Source organism: Psammomys obesus, unplaced genomic scaffold (assembly GCF_907164565.1).
Source record: "Psammomys obesus unplaced genomic scaffold, mPsaObe1.curated_primary_1811, whole genome shotgun sequence".
Classification (NCBI taxonomy): Eukaryota; Metazoa; Chordata; class Mammalia; order Rodentia; family Muridae; genus Psammomys; species Psammomys obesus.
The window spans coordinates 65,760-91,029 of NW_026585685.1; the positions used below are offsets into that span (position 1 = coordinate 65,760).

The 25,270-nt window shown below is 40.5% G+C and overlaps 2 pseudogenes; both read left to right on the forward strand.

The window, feature by feature from the left end:
- Positions 1 to 12,781, forward strand: part of LOC129691876 (glyceraldehyde-3-phosphate dehydrogenase-like) — a 22,259-nt pseudogene extending 9,478 nt beyond the window's left edge.
- Positions 12,782 to 18,164: 5,383 nt separating this feature from the next.
- On the forward strand, positions 18,165 to 18,554 carry LOC129692117 (60S ribosomal protein L22-like; annotated as a pseudogene).
- Positions 18,555 to 25,270: the final 6,716 nt, after the last annotated feature.

The following is a 25,270-nucleotide window of genomic DNA, read 5'->3' on the forward strand; positions in this document are numbered from 1 at the left end:
GGGAAGGATTATGGCAGCTGGTTCCGGGGGAGTGCCAGGGAGGGATTGAGTATTCTCTGTCCCAGATCCCAAGCCGGGGTCTCTTTGCTAGGAGCAGCCAGCACTGTGGGCCAGACACTATGCTCTGTGGCAGGCACTGCAGGCACCTCCGCTGCTTCTGCCAAGGAAGGAGTAGGGAGGTGGATTAAAGGGGAGTGCCTGGGGATTGAGACCCCAGAAAAGTCCATGGGTGACCCGAATCTAAATGGTCTCAGTTCACTGCTAGTCCCCTTTCTCCCTGGAAGCCTCAATGTCATTGTTCTGGGTTCAGCTGCCCCTCCACTCACCAATTTTGCGGTTTCAGATCCTCTGCCCTTCAGATATGGTGCACACTGGTCGCCACCATCTTGGATTCCCTGAAAACTAGTTTTTGATTAGGTATATCAGGACACTGAAATTTGTTTTAAGATTAAAGTTTTTTTTAAAAAGTAGTTGCTTATTTGCTTTCTCGACACCTGTTCATAAAGTTGGTTGGTGAAAGGACATGAATTATTTCAGGTAGATAATTTTTTTTAAATTGCAATGGAAAAAGGCCTTAGCCTGGTGGTCATGGTGCTTAACTGGATAGAGCAGATAATAGCTTGAAAGTCATGGACAGGAAAGTAGTAAAGATGCAGGACAGGGTAACATAAGGATACTGTGGAGCTCTATATACTGAACCAGACAATCAAATTAATTCATGAGGCTTATTCCACGAGTCTGGGAGAGGATTACTACCTTTGAGAAAACATAATTCATCAAAATAGGATGTGGATTGGAAGAGGGAATGAAACTGCATTCATAAATAAAGAAAAAAATGATTCCCTCAGAACAGCCTAGTGGACTTCATTCAAGGTGGGTAATTTAGTAATTGCTCACATCTTCCCTCTCTTTTTCTACTCCTGCTGTTATCAGTTGTTATCGTGTTACAACACCATATAACATTTTCAGTGGATACAATACACCAGACACATTCCATGAACTATTCCCTTTGACTGCCTCACCAGACATACGGTTAGACGTTGTTTTCCGCATTTTTTCACAACGAATGAGGTTCATTAACCTGCTCAAAGCCATTTATCAGTGTGAGAGTTGATCTTGACAAGACAGATGGGATGGATCACTTGGGCAATGCCCTTTGGGGTGTATATGTGTATGGACACTTCTAGGGTTTAAGTGAGGTGAACAGATCTGGCCAGAAAGTTGCAGGGCATCATCCCACAGACTGTGACCCCAGACTTAATAGAAAAGAAAACTAATTGGATGTAATGACTCATGCTTGCAGTCTCTGTATTCCAATAACCAAAGCATGTAGATTGTGAGAAGTTCAAGGACAGCCTGGAATACATAGTGGGTTCAAGGACTGCATGAACTACAAGAGAAAGCCCTGTTCAAACAAAGTAACAAAACAGAATAAAGCCAAACTAAGCAAGCAAGACAAAACAAAACAAAAGAGAGAGTAAGGAGCATGGAAATTCACTATTGTGTTTCCTGACTGTGGATAAGACAGGATCATCCATCCTGCTGCTGCCTCCGTAATGGACTTTCCACTCAGATCCCCCTTTAAATGTGAGTCCAAACAAACCTTCCCTTAAGTTGTCTTTATTAGGTATTTTGTCAGAGCAATGGGGAAAAAAAATGGCGAACACAAACAATAGGAAGCAGAATTAAGACCTAAACCTCACTTGACCCACACAGTGCCCTAGCGGAACTTCAGGGTCTTCCAATCGTCATGGTAATAACACCTTATCCTTTTCTAGAATCTGCAGTGTGTGAAAAAGAAAAGTTTTCCTGGTTGCTACCCAAACTTTCCCTACTCTAGCTGCTTGGAAGTGGTGGTGGTGGTGGTGGTGGTGGTGGTGGTGGTGGTGGTGGTGGTGGTGGTGGTGGTGTGATAGTTTTCTGACCACTAGATGGCAATACTATCTCAAAAATGCTTTCAAAGCAACCTGCTGTTAATCTGGAAATTTCCTTTCCATAGCAGGTTTCAACCCTTTGTAATCAGCTCTGGTCAACTTGGACATCCCATGAACAGCATACAATATTTTGACTGACATTTTCCATTCTATCTTGGACCACACTTCTCTGTTCCAAAAAGCAGCTCAAGGGACAATGATGCTTAAGTTTTAATTTATGTTACTCATTTGTTTTATTTTGAGAATGGTTTCTCTGTGTTGCCCTGGCTGTTCTGGAACTACCTCTGTAGACCAGGCTGGCCTCAGACTCATAGAGATCCACTCACCTCTGCCTCCTGAGTGCTGGGATTAAAGGGTATTTCACCAGTGACATATTTATTAACCTTTACATGTAACTTGCATTTTTTGTGCCTCATTTCTTCACAACATCTCTTTCACTGTGATAAGAAGTGTCCTAGTTAGTTTTACATTTGTTGTGGGGAGAAGTGTTTATTCTATCTTACCAAATTATAATTTATTGTTGAGGGAAGCTAAGGAAGGAACCTGGAGGCAGGAACTGAAGCAGAAGTCTTGGAGGAGTGCCCTTACTAGCTTGCTCCTCTTGGTTTGCTCAAACTAGATAGATAGATAGATAGATAGATAGATAGATAGATAGATAGATAGATAGATAGACAGATAGACAGGTAGACAGATAGACAGACAACACAGGCCTACTTGTTCTGTAGTGACACTGCCACCTGTGGGCCAGGTTCTCCTACCTCAGTCATTAATCAAGAAAATGCCCACACAACCTAGAGACCAATGTGATGCAAACATCTTCTCAACTGAAATTCTCTCTTCCCAGGTCACTTCAGCTTGCGTCAAGTTGGCAAAAATCTAACCATCACAAGAAGCAAATGAGTTAATACATGTAAGTGCTAATAGTAGATAGAGAAGAGAAGGTTCTCATAAAAGACTCCCATTTGAACTACTTACCATCTTGGATTCTTTTAGAATTGGGTCCTTGAACTGAGCTAAGAAAGATCCTTCTTCCAAGGTGGAACATTTTATGTCAGCATCCAATGCCCCTCCCTAAGGGAATTAATCTCCATGGATAGATATATGGTCACAGATAGAACCTCTTGAGGTGGAGTTCTGACAGCATCCCTTGAGTTCCGGAGAACTGGTTCATGGCGAGACAGACCAGAATCGAACCCATGTGGGCTCTACAGAGCAACACCAGTAGGATTTGAGTGCACTTGGGGTGCAGCTGGGAAGTGGCATTCATCCTTTTCCAGTGACCATTGTTACCTGTTGAACAATGTGTCTGTTTAGTTTGGGTGATGAGAATGAGATGCCATCCTAAGAAGTATCGTCCAGCCAGGAAGCAGGTGACAGTTGTTCCCCCATGAAATGCTAAAGTTTCAAGCAATCCAATACATAAAAGATGAGAAGCCACCTCTTAGTCCTGCTTCTTCTCTGTGATGTGTCTCACTTGAGATAGTTCTGCAAGTCAGGATGAACCCTGGACTCCGTTTTGCATGCCTTAAGACCATCAGACTTAAAGTAACCCTTGGCCTTTGAAGGCAATCAGGTTAATAATACCTTTCAGTTCCTGGAATCAGTCATGGATAGGGCTAAGTCACATCAAAGGAATTTTGCATATTTCTGTTACTATTATGAGCTGTGAACCTTCATCAGTGGCTATGCTATCGGTACTGCCAGAGGCATGGCAAGTGTTCCAAGGACATATGGGGAGAAAGCCTAAAGAGGGACTGTTGGAGTCTTGGGTACCTGGCAATGACTTTTTTTTTTTTAAGAGTGCACTATTTGTTCTTATTTTACAGAGTCTAAAGTGTCTGCTCTCTGCTGAGTTCCACTAGCGGCTGTGGATGTACTATCAAAACCCATTGGTGTGAAGGCTATGGTCATCTTTGAGTTATTTTGTTTTTATCAAAAGGCTTACGATGATACAGGTTCAAACTAAATTCAATGCAAATTAATTGGCAGGAGAAATGTGTAGAGTATGAGGAAAAAGTTACTTTTATTGAGAAGCATTGTAACATTATAATGTTCAGCATTATGTGATTTTGCCTGCCACCGCCCCCCTACCCCCCAAGTCTGAGGAATGGAATGTTCTGGGAGAATTTTTCTTTTAGCCACCAGTCAGATACTTTTAAAGACAACATCCCATGCCTACAAGGGGTGCTGCTACCCCTGTACATGAGTATTAGTATGACTTTGGTGTTTTTGTAGTTTTAGATTAGACTTTCTGTGGAAGTCTATAAGAAACAGCTTGACTCATTGAATCATTCTGAGCCCTCCACCTTTGGTAACCTACAGTGAATTTTGTTTACTCTAATACTGAATTCTCTGCCCAGAGGCATGGCTGGTCACAATCCTTTGAACACCCACTTTGACCTGAATAAAATCATCTGTGTGTGATGAGTCATATGAATGCATGACTTTGTCTCCCAACCTTTGCTTTTTGTACTTAGAGACATTGCTTTGGGGATTATCTCCATCTCTCTCCTCACTGGCTTGAGACAGCACACCTCTCTTTATTCTTTCTGCCTCCTGGTTGCGCTAGTGAATTTCACAGTCACCAACGGATGAACCCACTGCATTAGGTTACAATATTTATCAGTCAGTAACAATAATAATATTTATAAAATAATTATTGATACAGCAAGTGTTCTGTGTATTTAGCATATATTAAATCACAAGATAAAAGTCACTATCATCATTTCACATGTAAGAAGTCTGAGACAGACAATAAACTATGTTGTCCAAAGTCGTGTAACTAATAAACCACATACCTGGTGTTAAAATTCCAGTTGTACGACTCGGGGGTCTCCATTTAAATATTACATTTTTACTTAATAAAGCAGAGAGTTGCTGTGGGAGTTCACAGGAAAGAAAGAGTGTATTTGTGTTAGCACCTCCAAACCTGTGGAACTGAGAGTCTTTGTAGAACCAGAGGCTATAGTGAGACACTAAGGAATTCTGAGGGACAGTGTATGTCCTTAGGAGAGAGGTAGTGGCTCTGGATAACTTTTGCCTCTATCTTCACCAAAGCATGTTAATTTCATGCCTCTGCACCTATATTATATTTGCCCATTCTGTTTCTCCTACTCATTGCTGAGGCTCTGCTGATGTGTCTCTCTACCTAAAAAGCTGTGGGCAGAGCTGTCCCCTTCCCCCAGTGACTTTGTATGCCATATTCCAGATGGTCCATCGCAACTGTCTCGGACAGTTCCTTGAACTGTGTTGCATTCATTCTTTAGTCTCACTGCCCAGCTGAGCAGCTAGGAGAAACAAAGATGCGGGAACAGATATTAAAACTGAGCTCTCAGAGAAATATAGAATGTCTGGAATCTTAATACCCATCTCTATTTAGCATCTCTCCCTCCTTTTACTCCTTTTAACCATGGTCCTATTGGATGGTATGTTCAATTGAATGCAAATCCAAGATGTCTTTTGTTGTTGGATTACTGATGCTTATTTTTCTGAACTTTTATGGACCTCAGCAGATCCAAGGGGCAAACTCCAAACAATCACACTGGGCCACACTAGTAAAAATCAGATTTAAGAAGGTTCCTTGAACATTTTTAGGTTCAGTAAAAAGACAAAATAAAATAATAAAATTTAATTTTAAAAATATATGTTTATCTCAATGTGACCCAAAATACCTAACAATAAACTTAAAGGAGGAAAGATTAGTTCTGGCTCATGGTTTCGAGGGTTCCAGTCCATCATGGTAAAAGCCTACCATTGATATCATGGAAGACCAGGAAACAGAAAGAGTGTGACAGAGAGATCTTTCCCTAGTGAGCTCTGTCCATCTGCCTCCTAAAATTTTTACAGCCTTCAAAATAGTGCTAACAGTTAGACACCAAACATTTAAATCAACCTCTGGGATACTTCAGATTAAATCATAATTTAATGGTCATATTTTTTAAGTCCTAAGAATCCAATGAAGCTTCCAGCACCATGCCCATACAAGACACCATTACTTCCGGTATGATCCCACAGCTCTGAGTGCTGAGAAAACATCTTTCAAAGAGGGCTCATCAGGCTTGCTATACTACTTAGATAATGGAGTGTGTAGTAGTTGCTTTTGTTGTTATTATGATAAAATAGCCAACCAAAGCAACTTAGGAAGGAAGGAAGGAAGAAAGGAAGGGAGGAAAGGAGGAAGGGAGGAGGGAAGGAAGGAAGGAAGGAATGAAGGAAGGAAGGAAGGAAGGAAGGAAGAAAGGAAGGAAGGAAGAAAGAAAGGAAGGAAGGAAGGAAGGAAAAAAGGAGAGAAGGACTTAGTTTGGTTTACAGTTCAAAGGAGCACATTCCAATATGGAGAGGAAGGTAGAGGCAGGAGCAAGAGACCAGTTGGTCACACTGCATTCCTAGTCAGGAAATAAAAAGTGAATAGGAAGTGGGACTCTGCTGTCTATTCCCACTCTAAGGGTCACCTGACTTTGCTGTGTCTTCATTTTAACAGCTCAAAGTCACTAGTTAGAGAGAACAGCTCACACAATTGTAGCCAAATTCCTAAAAATTGATTTTACAAGATGTCCTCTCCCTAAGAGACGTTCCTCACTTAGACAAAACTGACATGAGAAGGGCTCCTGTTCTTGAGACCCAAAGCCCACTCTGCAAATTTTGAAATGCTGTTCAAAGGCAGTGCAAGCACATGTCAATACAGCAGGCCCATTGAGCAGGGTCAAATCCAGTCGCCATCTGCTCCTTTGTAATAAGTTGCTACCCTATGCCTGAGATCCATCAAAGAACAGAAAATGATAATGCTAAACTCCTAATGAGACCTGATAGACTAGGATCAGAAGGAAGGAAAGGAAGACCTCTCCTATCAGCGGACTTGGGGAGGGGCGTGCGTGGTGAAGGGGGAGGGAGGAAAGGTTGGATTAGGAGGGGAGGAGGAAGGAGTTTATGGGAGGATACAAAGTGAATAAAGTGTAATTAATAAAAATTTTTAAAAAAAAGAATTTATGTGCAGTCTTCTAACTAATTGTTCCCACGCTGAGCACAGATCTTAACAAAACATCCTAAATGACATTTAGGTATCTGGTCTCTATTATAAAGCAGATGATAAATTACCATGCCTATATCTTGCCAACATGGTCTGATTTAATTTTTTTGAGATTGCAACTGATTTCTGTGATTCCTTAACATAAAATGTGATACATGCTGAGCAGTGAGTAGAGAAATGACGTAAGTGTTTGAAGTAATGGGTATGCTAATTACCCTGATATGATCACCACACGTGTGTGCATGTGTTGAGGCACTATACCTCATGAGTACATACAGTTATTACACGTCATTTAACAGTTCTTAGACAGAAGGATGTCACACAACAGCACAGCATTCAGTTGTTGTATCATTGAGCCTGAACTATGGCTTCTCAAAACCAAAGCAAGGAACCACAATTTTTAAATTTTAACCTTCTGCTCCTTAACGCAGAGGTGAGGTTCAAGTGTGCTTGCTGCAGCTGCACTCTGATCATGGCACTGGCACATTCTGTCAAGAGTTTGACCAAATATGAGTTTAACTTTCCAGATCTAAGTTTCCACATTCCTATGAACTAAAGATAAAAATACACGCCTTACAGGACTGTTAAAGACTTAAATAAACGATGTAACACATAATCACAGTAGCTGCCAAACCAGTGAGACCCTTAGTACTGAGGAGGCTACCTGCCTAGCATTTATAAAGATGCCATCGACCAGAGGATAGATTTACTTGGTTGATAATCAGCCTTTTATAAGGACCTACTGTGAATTGAGCTCATGTTTTTTTTTTTTTTTTTTTTCTACTAATAAACACAGGAGTGGCAACAAGAGTGTGCTTTGCAATTCATACTGACAGCCTCCTGTTCCCCTGGCCCTAGTCATATGGGATCATGTATTTTTTTTTATATTTAACAGAAAGTGAACAAGAGCTACCTTCCATTTCACTCTGAGTGGGAAGTTACCACCTCCTTTTGTCCCTGTTCTCATGAATTATCAGAAGACCTGCATTTGTTTTTGATAACTTCTTCTATTAAAAAAACTCTGTTTTTCTTCCCTCCTGTATCTATTTTCTTGTCTCCATTCTCTGTCCCTAAATGTAACACATATTCTGTTTTAACTATAATTAACATCATTTCCTTTTATTTCTAACCATATGCAAATACCTGAACCAGGCCAGGAGAAATGATTCAGGGCTTGAGTGTGATCTTGCAGAGGAGCAGAATTCAGCCTTTAATGCTCTTGTTGGGCTGCTTATGACTATCTGTAGCTTCAGCAGCATTGGTTCTGATGCTCAGTTCTAGCTTTTATAGGGACTCCTTCCCCTGCCAACTAACTAAGCAAGTCTATATGTCTTCTTTTTTACTTTCCTGCTTTTCTTTTTTATAATACTTTAAAACTAATTTTTGAAATTAAATCTCTCCTCAATACCAAATCCTCCACTTACCACCCAGTGTTGTAAAAGGGTATCTTCTGCAGTCTGCTTTCACTCCCTGCCCTCATTCCTGGGGGACTCAGCAGATCCTGGTGACACACCCTGCTTTCTTCCCTCCTGTGAACCCCCTCAGCCTGCCTTCTAGCCCATACCAGTCCTAAATATCAGTTCCCAAAATACCTTAAAAACACATGGTACTTGGAACTCCCAGTGGTCACATCTAGCAGGATACCAGAAGCCATCCCCCACCAGGCAACACACAGCCACCACACTCTCCTAAGAACCAGAGAGAGTGACAGAAACAAAGGAACCAAATACCCACCAATACCCACCAAATACAAGACCAGTTATCAGATGTTCTACAGATATTAGTACCTAGAATTATAATCATCCCCAAACCGGTTGCCTAAATGCCAGTTTAAAAATACAGTAACAGCCATGAGTTATCTCTACACTAGAGCCCAGCAACTTTACAACTGCGGGCTCTGATAATTACAATATAGCCAAAACAACAGACAAGAACCTCAAAGTTGCCTCTATGAATATGACACAGATGCTCAAGGAAGAAATAAATAAATCTCTTAAAGAAATATAATAAAATACAATCAAACAGTGGAAATGAATAAAACAGTTCAAAGCCTGAAGTAGAAATAAAATCAAGAAAGAAAACCCAAACTAAGGGAAATCTGGAAATGAAAAATATAGGGACTTAAACAGGAAGGTCAGAAGTAAGCCCCACCAACAAAATACAAGAGATGAAAGAGAGAATCTTAGATGTTGAAGACAAGAATAAATGGATCCTTTGGACAAATAAAGTGTTAAATCTAAAAATCTCCAGGCACAAAACACCCAGGAAATATGGGACACTATGAAAAGATAAAATATGTGAGCAACAAGAGTAGAGGAAGAAGAAGAGACTAAGAAACTAAGATCAAAGGCACAGAAAGTATTTTCAACAAAATCATAAAGGAAACATTTCCTAACCAAAAGAAGATGCTTATCATAGTACGAGAAGTATACAGAACACCAAATAGACTGGACCAGAAAAGATACTCTTCATGGCACCTAATAATCAAAATACTGAACTTAAAGCAAGAAGAAAGAATATTAAAAAGAAACATTAAGAATATTAAAAGAAACATACAAAAACAGACCAATAAGAATTACACCTGACTTCTCAATAAAGACTCTAAAAGCCAGAAAGTCCCAGACAGATGTTCTACAGACTTTAAGAAACAATCACTGCCAGCCCGGACTACCATCCCCAACAAAGCTTTCAATAACCATAGATTGAGAAAACATGATAACATATACTTAAACAATATCTACCTACAAACACAGCTCTACAGAAAGGGCTAAGAGGAAAGCCTCTGTTAACGAAACTCAAGAAAACACAATGAATAAATAATCCCAGGCAAGCAAATCAAAAGAGAGGAAACAAACAAAATACAAAACCAGACCAAAACAGCAGCGACAGCAACTACAACAAAACCATCACAGGAGCAAAAGGAATCAACAAACAAAAACATTGTTCGTGGGTATTTCTCAACATCATCAGTGGTCTCCATTCTCCAATAAAACGTCACAGACTAATAGAATAAATGTGAAAACGGGATCCATCCTTCTGCTGCATCCAAGAAATATGCCTTAGCATCAAGAATAGATAGACATCACCGCAGGGTAAAATGTTGGAGAAGGATATTCCAAGCAAATGGACCAAAGAGACAAGACAGTGTAGCCATTTTAATATCAGACAAAATAGACATCAAACCAAAACAGAAAAGATAGGTAAGAATACTACATATTCATCAAAGAAAAAAAATCCACCAAGAGGATATTTCAATTCTTAATACCCACACTCCAAACAAAAGAGCACCCAAGTTTATAAAGCAAATGCTATACAATTTAAATCATACATTGACCCTCACACAGTGTTAGTGAAAGACTTCAATACTCCACATCCAGACAAAAACTAAACAGAGAAATATTTGAGTTGACTAATGTTCTAAACCCAAAGGAAGTAAGATATTTACAGAACATTCCATTCAAACACAAAAGAATATAACTTTTTCTGCATCTATTCCTCAATTGAAGAACATCTAGGTTGTTTCCAGATAGTACATTTACACAATGGAATACTACTCAGCAATTAAAAACAAGGAAATCATGAAATCTGAAGGCAAATGTTGAGAATTAGAAAAGATCATCCTGAGTAAGGTATCCCAGAAGCAGAAAGACACACATGGTATGTACTCACTTATAAGTGGATATTAAACATATAATATAGAATAAACATATTAAAATCTGTCACCTAAAGAAACTAAGCAAGAAGGAGGACCCTGGGTAAGATGATCAATCCTCATTCAGAAAGGCAAACAGAATGGACATCGGAAGAGGGAGAAAACAGGAAACAGGACAGGAGCCTATCACAGAAGGCCTCTGAAAGACTCTCCCCAGCAAAGTGTTAAATCAGATGTTGAGACTCATAGACCAACTTTGGGCAGAGTGCATAGAATCTTATGAAAGGAGGGGTGGATAGAAAGACCTTCAGGGGACAGGAGCTCCACAAGGAGAGCAACAGAGCCAAAAATTCTGGACACAGGGGTCTTTTCTGAAATGATACTCCAACCAAGGACCATTCATGGCAATAACCTAGAACTCCTGTACAGATGTAGTCCATGGCAGCTCAGTGTCCAAGTGGGTTTCCAGAGTAAGGGGAACAGAGACTGTCGGTGACATAAACTCAGTGGTTGGCCCTTTGATCACCTCCCTCTGAGAGTGGGGGAGCAGCCTTACCAGGACACAGAGGAAGACAATGCCTCCAGTCCTGATGAGATCTGATAGACTAGGGTCAGATGGAAAGGGAGGAGGACCTCCCCTATCAATGGACTTGGGGAGGGGCATGGGTGAAGAAGAGGGAGGGTGGGACAAGGGAGGGGGCTACAGCTGGGGCACGAAGTAATCAATTGTAATAAATAAAAAAGAATATAACTTCTTCTCCATACCTTATGGAATTTTCTCCAAGACTGATCATATACTCAGACAAAAAGCAAGTCTCAAAAGATACAGCAAAACTGAAATCATGCCCTGAATCCTATCTGACCACCACATATTAAAACTGAATATCACCAACCACAGAAGGCTTAAAAATTCAGAACCACTTTCTACTGAATTAAAAATGAAGTTAAGAAAGAAATTAATACCTTTTTTAGAATTGAATGAAATGGAAACACAGCATACCTAAACTTATGGGACCCAAAGAAGCTATTCTAAGAGGCAAGTTCATAGCACAGAGTACCTACATTTAAAAAGGCCTTGTACTAGTAACGTAAATGCACACATGAGGCTCTCTGTTTCTCCCTGTTCCAGAGACAGCCGCATCTTCTTGTTCAGTGCCAGTCTCATCCCTTAGACCCGATCATGAAGGTTGGAGTAAATGGATTTGGCAGTATTGGGCTCCTGGTTATCAGGGCTGCCTGTAGCTCTGGAAAAGTGGAGATTGCTGCCATAAATGACCCCTTCATCAACCTTAATTACATGATCTACATGTTCCAGTGTGACTTTACCCATGGCAAGATCAATGGCACAGTCAAGGCTGAAATCAGGAAGCTTGTCACCAATAGCAAGCTCACCACCATCTTCCAGGAGTGAGATCCCACTAACATCAAATGGGGCAATGCTGGTGCCAAGTATGTTGTGGAATCTACTGGTGTCTTCACCACCATGGAGAAGGCGAGGGACCACTTGAAGGGTGGGGCCAAAAGGGTTATCACCTCTACCCCTTCTGCCAATGCCTCATGTTTCTGATGGATGGGAATCATGAGAAGTATGAAAACTGACTCAAGATTGTCAGCAATGCTTCCAGCACCACCAACTCCTTAATCCCCCTGGCCAAGGTCATCCATGACAAATTTGGCATCATGAAAGGATTCATGGCCACAGTCCATGCCATCACTGACATCCAGAAGACCGTGTTTTGCCCCTCTGGAAAGCTGTGGCGTGATGGCCATGGGGCTGCCCAGAACACCATCCCTGAATCCACCGGTGCTGCCAAGGCTGTGGACAAGGTCATCCTAGAGCTGAACAGGAAGCTCATTGGCATGGTCTTCTGTGTTCCTACCCCCAATGTGTCTGTCGTGGATCTGACATGCTGACTGCAGAAACCTGCCAAGTATGATGACATTAAGAAGGTGGTGAAGCAGGCATCTGAGGGCCCACTAAAGGGCATCCTGGGCTACACTGAGAACCAGGTTATCTCCTAAGACTACTCCTTCTCTTCCACCATTAATGCTGGGGCTGGCATTGCCCTCAATGACAGCTTTGTAAAGCTCATTTCCTAGCATGACAATGAATATGACTACAACAACAGGGTGGTGGACCTCATGGCCCATATGGCCTCCAAGGAGTAAGAAGTCCTGGACCACCCACCCTAACAAGGATACAAAAGCAAGAGAGAGGCCCTCGGCTGCTGAGGAGTCCCTGTCCTGACTTAGCCCCTGACACTGAGCATCTCCCTCACAGTTTCCATTCCAGACCCCCAGAATAGTGGGAGGGGTCCAGGGAGCCCTACTCTCTGGAATACCATCAATAAATCTCACTGAACTCACAAAAGAAAGCATGTTTTAGAAACAACAAGAAGAAATAATCAAACTCTGGGCTGAAATAAAATAGAAACAATAACAACAAACAATTAAGCAAAGGGTGAGTTCTTTGAGAAAAGTAAGATTCACCATCCCTTACAGAAATTGACTAAAAGGCAGAGAAAGAATATTCAAATTAAAAACATTAAAGATAAAAATGGGATATACCTGAAGACAGTGAGGAAATTCTGTGAGTCATAAGGGCATACTTTAAAAACCTGTACTCTATCAAATTGAAAAATCTAAAAGAAATATGTTTTCTAATATGTAGCACCTAACAACCTTTAATTAATATCGGGTATACAATTTAAATAGACTCATTACCCTTAGTAAAATAGAAGCAGTCATTAAAAGTCTCCTAATCACATAACAAAACAAAACAAAAAGAGCTCATGGCCGGATGGCTTTAACAGAATTCTACCAGACTTTCAAGCGAGTGTTAACACCAATGCTCCTCAAATATTCCACAAAATAGAAACAGAAGGAACAGTTCCTAACTTGTCTTATGAGACCACAGTTTCTGTGGTACCCAAGCTGCATAAAGATTCAACAAAAAGAAAGAGAAAGGAAGGAAGGAAGAAAGAAAGAAAGAAAGAAAGGAAGGAAGGAAGGAAGGAAGGAAGGAAGGAAGGAAGGAAAACAGAGTTACAGAGAAATTTCCTTTATTGGCATAGATGCAAAAGAGGTCGATGCCCCTTTTGAATATTCTCAATATGCCTCATAGCTATTTTTATTGATGACTAGAAAGAGATTCAGATCATAGCAGGCAGTGATTATGATGTGGAGGTATATTTAGGAAGGCTGTAGGGAAGGGGAGTGAGGAAGGGCCAGAGGGGAGATTGGAGAGCATATGGACAGTACAGAAACATAGTTAAGGGCAAAGGACTTCACATGTGTCATCAGGAATCCTCCAAAGTCTTTCCCATCATTCTTCCTCTCTGTCTTTCATTCTCAGAGAAAGTGACAACATTTTTCTGGACAGGTACTTTATTGTTGTGTGTGTGTGTGTGTGTGTGTGTGTGTGTGTGTTCTTTGTGTTCTCTCTACCTGACCCATGAGCCAAGTGCAATCACTAGATTGAAGTGTAGTTTCCCAGCTGATCCATTCCCACATCCTTCTGTGGAGGTGGCTTCTGAGAGGTCCTCTGCTCCTGCTGTGGGACCATTATGAATGCCATCTCTTCCTCCATCTTCTCCAGAGTTCATTTACACCCATTTGCTTGGAACCCACCCACTCATCCCTTGGCTCTGTCAGATTGAATCTGGATCAAATCACTTATATATCCTATAGTTTGATTTTGATTATCCCTCTATCCCAAGATGAATCTATCCCTGGAGCTGGTCCCATGAAGAAGGAAGGTCATTGAGGCCTGTCTTGGTTACTTTTTTTTTGCTAGGATAAGACACTATGACCAAGGCCATCTATAGAAGGAAGAGATTACTGGGAGTTATAGATTCACTGGGTGAGAACCTATGACCTATGACCATCATGGCAAGGAGCATGGCAACATGCAGACAGGCATGGCACTATTGCAGTTGTTGAGAGCTCATATCTTGATCCACAAGCACAAGGCAGAGAACTAACTGGGAATGTTGCAAGTCTTTGGAAGCCTCCTAGTCCATCTCTGGTGACACACCTCCTCCAACAAGGTCATACCTCCCAACCTTTCCTCCCACTGGGGACTAAGTATTCAAAAATATGAATCTATTGTTACTATTCTCATCCAAAACTTTACAAGTCAGTGTCTAAACACTTTAACACTTATTTGAGAGTCAATAATGTTTAGTAAGATCAGGTCTCTGGCTAAGCTTATCTGGAATACATTGTCAAGTTTGATTAGATCTATTTTGTAGCCATGAGTAGCTATTGATTATCTAATTTGTAGGAATAATATCTCATGGTCCTGAGCCAGGATTGTAATGATAAAAGTAATAGTCTTCAGAGTTTTCATAAGCAACAGTTTCAAGGTCTTAGTTACATACAAACTAATACACATACTGAAAGCCAAAAAGCCTAATAAGATCAAAACAAATTCTATTTGCATAGTAGTTTTGAGCCAAAGGGGGAAAAAAAAGAAATATCCAAATTTTTTACAGAATTACATTTTTCCCCTAAGGGAATTGGAAAAAATAATTAGGTTATTTTTGAAACACGGAGTACTATTATACTATGCTATCATTTCATTTATATTGTTGTGAGTAACCAACCAATGTAAATGAAATGAAAACCGTACCTGGTATTGCTTTGGTGATCAATAACCTCCAAACAATTTGCAGAGTGAAAAACCTTGGAACACTCAGGCTTGAATGGAATATTTATTTCAATTCCTCTCCACAGGACTTGGGTAACCCCAAGAGAGAGGGGGCATAAAGACTGTAGGAGCCAGATGGGATAGAGAACACCAAGAAAACATGGCCTTCTAAAGAGCGGTCCTTATGCAAATATGAACTCACAGAGACCCAAGGCAGCATGCACAGGGGCTGCTCATGTCTGTACCAATTGGGGTCCCAGAGTTGAAAGGGGAATTTGACACATACTCCCGATCCCTAACTCAGAAGAAAACCCAAATTGATAACCATGTGCAAATGAAAAATTAGTTTCCTGTGAGGGAGTCTCACTTGGGAACCAAACCACCTGTCCAGCTGCTGATGGCCAAAAGAACACTAACTCGATAGAATTAAGAGGGGTCCCTGTCTCATATGTCATATGAGGACTTTTTTAATTTTTATTTTTACATTTATGTATTTATTTCCCTACGGGTCTTGCAGATATATTATGTTTTTTGTTTTGTTTTGTTTTTATGGAATTCCTGAATGTGCAAATTGATGGCTCTCTTCATCTGTATCTGTTTCTTGTGCGTTTTTTGAGTCTTTTTCTTTCTGATAGTTTTGTTGTATTCCAAATACAATAAGTGGCTTTGTCTTATTGTATTGTGCTGCATTGTATTTTATTATCATCTTGTAGATTCCTGTTTGTTTTCTAAGAAGAGACAGAAAAGTGGTGAATACAAATGGAAGAGAGTGTGGTGAGGAACTGGTAGAAGTAGAAGAGGGAATACAGTTATCATAACATATGGTGTGAAAAAAATATTTTTTCAATAAAAGAAAAAATATCAGCCTTCTAGAAAAAAGAAGTACTATATTTATACCATATATCCCCTTTCCTTTCTTTCCCCAAATCCCTCTCAAACGCTGCCACCTTCTCTTTCTCAGATGCATAGCCTTTAAAAAAATTATTATTATATACAAACACATTTATATTTCTAAATATGTAAACACAACTCTATCTGTCTGTAGAATGTTACAGGGTTGGTTACTTGGTACTGGATAACCAATTTCATGGGGTGGGAGTTCTTTTCACAGTAGCTAGGAAATGGAAACATCATAAATGTTCTTCAAATGATGAATGGGCAATTGAAATTTACTTACACACTGCAGGATACTGTTAAATTGTTAAGTAGAATGAAGCCATGAAATTAGTAGGTGAATGGGTGGAACTAGAAACTATCATTAAAGGGGGCAACTCAGCCCCACAAGAAGAAGTGTCCATGTCCTTTCCTGTCTGTGGTTCTGTTTCCACCCCTTTGTACATGCTTACTTCCTACTAATAGTCCTTAAATTAAAACATAATCATTTTATATAGGTAAAGGCTAGTGGCCCAATTATGTGTTGACTGTGTGGATAAATACATATTGAAATACATGATCGTTTTGTAATATCAAATGTCTTCCTTTTATCAGTTAGCATATTATTTGATTGTTATAATAATGCATATAGGCAGGCTCTAAATGCCTATAGATTAAATCTGAAGATGTCACAGGGTGGTAATAACTTATTACGTGTTACATAAAGGGGGGCTGTGTTTGGTGGTTCTGAGAACTGGTATTCTGAGTGTTGGCTAGAAGTTCTGGAGAAACTTCTTTTCATCCTTACATATCTTCATCTTCTAGCAGCCACTCTTGAAAAGAAGAGGCCACAGGGTACACACAACAATGTTAACATGAGTCTGATTGTGATCCTCCCTTTGTGAGCCCCTGAGCTTTTGCCTGCTAGTTGCTTCCTTGTCCCTACACTAGATGCCAGCACTGCCCTGGGACACTGCTCAGATGACTGTGCTGTGCTCTCTGGTAGTTTTTAACAACAACTCAATAAAACTTCTCTGGTTTCAAGCACACTGATGTCTTCATGAAATTGGAGGGCTGCTAATGGCATAATGGTTCTTGATCACCGTCTTCTCTGCTTCTGAGCAGCAAGGTTAACCTTGTACAAGGCAAACTCACAGGTGAACCTAGAGTACCATGCTGGAGACTGACCATAAATATTTATCTTTCATTACACGTGTCATCACTGCCAATCACATAGAGCCCCGAGAGCATTGCACAGAAGCTAAGGGCCAAGATCTGGGGACAGGGAACAGTGATCCTGTGATCCTTCAGACTTCCTGGTAGCAACACCCTCTACTTCTGCCCCACGCACAGCCAAAGAGAAAACTGAGTCAAATTCATCTTTGCTTTTGCTCAGGATAATGAAAAAAAAAGAATGGGAACTTTGCAAGTAAACACATGTCTATTCTGGCTTTCCAAGGATCTGGCAGCAATATGAGAAAACCCAGAAAACATCAGCAGGTGATATAATGCAGATCTGTCCAGTAAAACATTCATGATGCCCCTGCAGATCACAGCAGCACAGAGCTACTGACATGTGAGCATGTGACTAGTAGGAGAGAGGAGCTGAAGTTGAAATTGTATTGAATTTTTTTACTTTATGTTTAAAAAGCTGTATGTGGCAAGTGACCACCATATTGAATAGACAGATACAAGGAATGAAACAGAAGCATTAGCACAGGGTTTGCAAAGTGCCAGGCCTTTTGCTAGATGGGCATAAACACATCTGACCTCTGAATGTCTGCGGCTCGACATCCATAAGTGTGCACTGAAAATTATTATTTTGTCTTCAGAAATAACAGAGCCATTGCCACTGTGATCTCACTGCCACTGTGGTCATCTGTGCAATTCCAGCACATTGTTCTAGTGTTAAAAGTCAGTGGTTTGAAAGATTCTAAGCAGCCCGAAATGCTTGTTTGTAACAACCCCAGTAGATAAACAGTTGGGAAACACATACAGAAAAGTGGGCTCTCTGCCTCCTCTGCTGCCATGGTGCCCATGAAAAAGCTTGTGGCAAAGGGGGACAAAAATATGTAGCAGGTTTTGAAGGTCACCTTTGACTACACCCATCTTGTAGAAGACGAAATCGTGGGTGCTACCAATTTTGAGCAGTTCCTCCAGGAGAGAATCAAGGTGAACGGAAAAGCTGGGAATCTTGGTGGAGGGGTGGTGGCCTTAAAATGGAGCAAGAGCAAGAGTTATATCACTATCGCCTCTGAGGTGCCTTCCTCCAAAAGGAATATGGAATATCTTACCAAAAAATATTTGAAGAAGAACATTCTTTGAGACTGGTTGTGTGTTGTTACCAACAGCAAAGAAAGCTATGAATTGCATTACTCCCAGATTAACCAGGATGAAGGGGAGAAGGACAAAGATTAAGACACATTGGTCGGGAATGTTTTGCATTAATTCATAAATCAAATTTAGGAACAAAATAAATAAATAGATAAATAAATAAATAAATAAATAAATAATAAATAAAGCTGAGATTTTGTGTATACAGTCTTAGATTATCCACTGACTACTTTCACTTTATGTGTTAGCTAGTTCTCCATCTGAGAAGAATTTGGCGCCAGTTGCAGAAGATTAGTTTGAGCTATCAGTCTGAGCAATGGGCTCACCAGCACTCTCCTTGTACCATTTTGCAAGATGGATATTTATCTAATGATAATGATGCATGAAAAGTGCCTTCTTCACCTGGACAGAGTGCTTGCGTCCTTGTTGTTTAGCTGTGGAGAGCATGGAGCATCCCCAATGAACCGATGCCTCCGTTGTATGAACTGCTACCTCGGATGTCATCCACATTCTTGTCAGTTACTGGATATGCAAAGCCCGAGAGAAATTTCAGATTTAGAAACCCAACATTTAGGCTCTTTCAATCCCTAGTTCTGACTTGCTTGCCTGTGAAGGCAGTCACCTCACTCCCTGAATGCCCAGTCCTGGCTGACTGGCATTGTTCGCTGCCTAAATGAGCATTTTTTATCATTTCATAAACACCTCTCCCAAAAACAAGCTCTCAAAAGCCCCTGAAAATTGGGACTCCACTTTCATCAAGGATACTTCTCCTCTAAGCAGAATTGCTCTGTGAAAACTTTGTTCCTCAGGCTGTGGCAAAGACTCGAGGATCAAAGAGAGAATTCTGCAAAATCTGTTAAAATGACTATGAACAGCATGAATTGCTCCAAACTCTACAAATAACTAACAGAAATAAGTTTGCAATTCTTGTTTGACACATGGATAACTTGCCCAGTTAATAATTTCAACAAATTGACGTTTTATTTTCAGCTGATTGGTTTTCAGCAGATGAGGGTTTGGGAGTTTCTCTTTTTTTGCTCTTTCCTGACAATCTTCAATCTTCCTGTCTCCTTAAAATTCTCCTGTTCTCAGTCACTTCATTTTGTTAAGAAACTTCACAGAGATAAGAGGCCCAATGCCTCAGGTGATGACAAATTCTTTTTGGCTGAGGTTTCTATTCCTGTTATTCCTTAGACAGTTTGACCTTGTGGGAAGGCTGCAGTCAATGTCCTCATAGCCACCATGATCCTCTATGTTGGCTATGTAGCTCTTGGCAAGTGACTCATGTTCTGAGCCTTCCTTCTTCCCTGCCTTTCTGTTCTTCTCTTTCTTTTCTTATCTCTCTTCTCTTCATTTTCTTTTCTTTTCTTTCTTCCTTCCCTTCCCTTTTTCCTTCATTTTCTTCCTTCCTTTCCTCCCTCTCTCTTTCCTTCCTTTCTTTCTTTCTTCCTTTCTTTCTTTCTTTCTTTCTTTCTTTCTTTCTTTCTTTCTTTCTTTCTTTCCTTCTATCTATCTTTCTTTCTTTCTGTTTCTTCCTTTCTTCTTGTCTTTGATTTTTTTTTTTATTGAAAATGGATTCTTTTCACACATATGATATTCTGATTACAGGTTTCCTTCCCTCTACTCTCATTTTCTGCCCACCACCCCTCCCACCAGGACCCATTCCATTTTTCTTTCTCATAAAAAAAGATCAAATTTCTAAGAGATAGTACTAAAATACAACAAAATAAAATATAATAAGATAAAACAAAAACTATTACATCTGAGTCGGACAGGACAAACAAACAGGAGGGAAAGAGTGTAAGAGAAGGCACAAGAATCAGGGACCAACTTGTCCACACACTGAATAATCCCATAAGAACACTAACTAGAAGCCATAACATATAAGCATAGAGGACCTGGTCCCCTTTGTGTGGTGCTTCAGTGTCTGTGAGTTCATCTGAGCTCTGATAGTGTGGATTTGTTTTCTTGGTGTCCTCCATCCCCTCTGGCTCTTACACTCTTTCCAAGCCCTCTTCCATAGGGTTCCCTGAGCTCCAAGAGGAGGGATTTTGTGGAGATATTATCCCATTTAGAGTTGAGTATTCCAAGGTCTCTCACTGTCTGTGTAATGTTTAATTCTATTTTTCAAAGATTTTTTTTTTCTTAGATAAGCGATGTCAAAAATCACACCCTTTTTTCCCATTAAACAAGGTTTTTGTTTCTTCTTTTGTAGTTCAAAATCACAAATAATCCTGGGAATTAAGACTCCTCTCTCATCGTGAGATGTCCGTTGCATCCAAGCTAGGCTACTGGGAATCTTGATACTTATTTGGGGACTTACTTTGACATGGTTCTCACCTCAATGGCTACTCTTTCTCAGCCTCCTTTGGCCATTCCATTGTCATCATCTTGATTTCAAAATATCAGTGTCCCTGAAGCTTTCTTCATCCCAGACCACGGGAATTAATTCTTTGTTTCCAGTTTCTCGGGCCACTTAGCACAGGTTAGCCATCACACCTGGGCAGAACAAGAGAATCCTGCAGCTGACCTGACTGTCTCCCCAGACATGCACTCAAGTTCATGGCCACTGCTGATCTCATCATTTCTTACCTGGCTAATGTGATGATGTGTGAAGACGTGCTCAACCTACCTCAAGCCAGTGACATCAATATTCTAAGGGACATATTTCACCTTCCTTCCTCTCATACTTTTCTATGCCTCATTTTGTTGCTGTATGTCTGTCCTTTCCTGTCCTGTATGTGGATTTTGTGTGGCTTGTGACTTCACTTTGCAACCTCCAGAATACACACACTGTTGCTTGTAACAGAGGAGCTCAATAAACAGATGATTAATTTTACTTAAAGAGCTGTTCTTACCTTGGTAAGCCCAGCTTGAATGCTCTATTTTGATAAAAGTAGTGAATGGTACCGAGGTGAAAGGATGGAATCACACTGGTCTCCTTACTCGAGGCTGAAATGTGAGGAGAAAAAGAGACCAGAGAGCAGACATATGTATGCTCTTCCTGGCTGTTCCTGGTTCCATGTTTGGGAAAATAACCCTAAATTCCCCTGCATTTATTTATTTTTGTTTATTATGAAAAAATAATGAGGCTAAGCTTAAGAGGGGTTAGTGTGTCAGAGAGCAAGTGAGTAAGGGAATCAGATTGGAGTATTTGCAAGTGTGAGGCGTGTGCAAGCTAGTGCTTTCCTTTCTTTCCTTTCTTAATTATTAAAAATCACCAAGTCAGATAGAAATCCTCACTTCCTCTTTTCTTCCCAGCGGTATCTTCAAGACTGTCCTAGTTCTTGCTGGCTGGAATTCTCCAGAGAGAAACAAGTTTTAAAATCTATTTTTTTTTTAAAAAACTGATACCATGTCCACAATTCCATATGAAAACAGACATAAAGACCACCAAACCCAAATGGGCCCCAAAGCTGTGCAGAGCCCTGATGAATGAATAGGACCACATTATAAGGGTCTCCAGAGAATAGGGCAAAAGTTACCGACCGTCTTCCTGAAATCTACCAGCAAGAATGTGAGCCTTAATTAACCAAGCCCAAGGTTGATTTTTCTTGCTGCCTTTTTCTCTGAGAGACAAATAATAAGAAATGAATGAGGTTGGAAGAAAATGAGAACCATATTGGGAAAACGAAACATACTCAAACTTTTGGCTGAGCTGGTTGCAAAGAGCTAAAGTTCTTTAATCATCTCATTGGAGATGTAGCCAAAAAGTGCAATTTGAAACTCTCTCTCTCTCTCTCTTTTTTTCTCTCTCTCTCTCTGTCTCTCCCTCTCTTTCTTCCACACCCTCATTCTTTTTCACTGCAGATGAATTAGGATGGTAAGATGGTGGAGACAGGGTATGATGAGAACCATTCCTGCTCTCCTCCGCCTACCTTATAAAAAGTCTTGGCAATCATACTGGGGAATCCATTTATCAATTCTTATAACTTGAGTGTGTATTGTACCATGTTAGTTGACCCCAATAAGCCCCTGTGCAGCTGAACCTGGTCATGACTTGGGCATCCGCTAAAATGGTAACATACTGAGGATTCAAACTTTTCTAAAAGATGTGTTTCTAGAAGAAGATGGATCTGTTTGAGAATCAAAGGGTGCCACTCCATCTGAAAGTGGGCAAGGCCTACTATAATAGGATTCATGCAAGTCTTTATTAAAAAATGTGATAGCCCCTTACTAGCGAACAAATTTATAAAAACACAGAACGGTTTTTCTTATGCCTGGGTTGGACCTGGCCAACCCAAAGGCCCCTCTCCACTCCTCCACACTCCACATTGCTTCAGTTTAAGGATTTGGGAGGTGTGACTGTCTTTGTCAATAAGGAGACAGAAGATACATCTGTCTTGTCTTTATGGCAGTAGAGGAGTGTTATTGGAACTTTCCTAATAAAGCCTCACTTTGGTTGATGGTAAATAAATAGTGTATCATATGAATATTTTCATTCAACTTACAGTATTTCTTTTCCTTAAAGGGAATGAGTTAGCTTCCTGGTTCCATTGTCTCCTTATTTATCATTCTCCAGGGAAGGATGGGGTCTCTTAGCTTCTGAATCATATGGGAATGCTCAGCTCATATTCTCTTTCTGTTAAGGAGTGAGTTGCTCACAGAGAGGAATCATCCTGATCTCCCGGGGAAGGTCATTTCCCACTGTTAGAGTCCAGAGTTGGCAGGCTCACAAGTGTCAGGTATCCATGACTGCAAGTCTGGCTTCTGGAAGAAGCAAAGTGTATTTCCAACTTCAGTTGCCAAATACTTGATTTTTTTTTTTCAATTTGTACAGAACAGAAAATAAGGATGTTTTATTGGACCTTCTTAGACAGCTTAAATGGCAAGATAATGAATGGAGCATTTAAAAAACACAGTTCTTATCATGATTCTCTTTCTTTAGATGTCTTAATTTAGGAGAGATATGGTCTAAATATGAGCCACCCAAAAGTCTATGTGGGCAAGGCACTATTGGAAGGTGGTAGAAAGTATAAAAGATCTAGTATGAGGGCTATAGGTCGTTGGAGGTATGGCTTTGAAGGGGATAGTTGGACTCTTGTCTCTTTTTTCACTTCCTAGCCTTGTGGCAAGAAGTTTTGCTGTCACACAGGCTCTGATGGCTAGTCTTATGAATCAGTAGGGAATCCAGTGATCAATAGAGAATCCAGAATCACTAGGGAATTAGACATCTGATCATGCCTATGTGAGATTGTTTTGGTTGTGTTTATGTTTATTTATGTAGTAAGTGGTGAGAGCACGTGGAGAAAGAGCCAGCTCGCCTCCATCCATTGCTGTCTGTTTCCTCACTGAGGATACAGTGTGACCATCTCTCACTATGATTGATTGTAACCTTGAACTGTGTGCTTAAATAAACCACTCCCTCCTGAATTTGCTTCTTTTGGTGTATTTCAACACAGCGACATGAAAAGAAGCTGAGACATATGTTCTTGTCATGACATGCTTTCACAGCCCCAAAATAACTGGGTCAATTGATCAGGGAAGTAACTCTCAAAACTATGAGACAAAATAGTTCCTTCTTCTAACAGTTGGTTATCTTGGATATTTATCATAGTGCCAGAAAATTAACTAACATGGTTATACAGACTTTGTAAACTTCACTTTTTTTTATTTAAAATTGGTTCATAAAACTATTAGCTTGGGATTTCATGACAATGGGGTATCAAATAAAGACTTGCTAATCTCAGTATGTTGTTAGAGACATTTTCCAGCTAGATAAACTTTTAAAGCCCTGTAAAGCTCCATCTTGTGGATTTCTAGGGCTTTCATAGAGTTGAATAATCACACTATCATGTTCTGGGAAAGGAGTACACATGGTCTTTTGGTTTAGCCTTCCACAGAGGGCCTCTGAAAGACTCTATCCTTCAGGGTATCAAAGCAGAGGCTGAGACTCATAGCCAAACTTTGGGCAGAATGAAGGGAATCTTATGAAAGAAGGGGGAGATAGAAAGACCTGGGGAGGGGACAGGAGCTCTATAAGGACAGAAAAAAAATTCTGGGCACAGGGATCTTTTCTGAGACTGATACTCCAACCAAGGACTATGCATGGTGATAACCTAGCACCCCTGCACAGACGCAGACATGACAGCTCAGTGTCCAAGTGGGTTTCCTACTAAGGGGAACAGGGACTGTCTTTGACATGAACTCAGTGGCTGTGCTTTGATAACCTCCCCCTGAGAGGGGAGCAGACTTACTAGGCCACAGAGGAGGACAATTCACCTAGTCCTGATGAGACCTAATAGACTCGGGTCAGATGGAAGGAGAGGAGGACCTCCCCTATCAGTGGACTAGGGGAGAGGCATGGGTGAAGAAGAAGGAGGAAAGGTGGGATTGGAAAGGGATGAGGGACAAGGCTACAGTTGGGATACAAAGTGAATAAACTGTAATTAATAAAAATAAATAAAAATTAAAAAACACTAACAAACTTGTCTATGGCTTTGAGAAAAGAATCTCTGAAAAGGGCCTATGCAATTTTTACAGAAGTATCTCTTTTGGAGAAAATGGGAATGAGTTACTGTGGCTAGAATAAGGTTTCTCTTAACCAATGCTAGAGATAGGGTAGAGGAGTAGAGTTCCTGAAGATCTGTCTTGAAGAAGAGAGGAGTTACAGTTGATAATCTGAGTTGGAAACACAATAGATAGCCATCCCAGAGAGCAGCTAACAACAATCCAGTTTATGCTGAGGAACACTAGCCACAAAACATCAGTGTCAAAGAATGTAGAACTAGCTCTCTATTCTGTAGTTGACGTAGGACTGGCCCATCTATACTGATATTAGCTGCAGCTTTATCTGATTT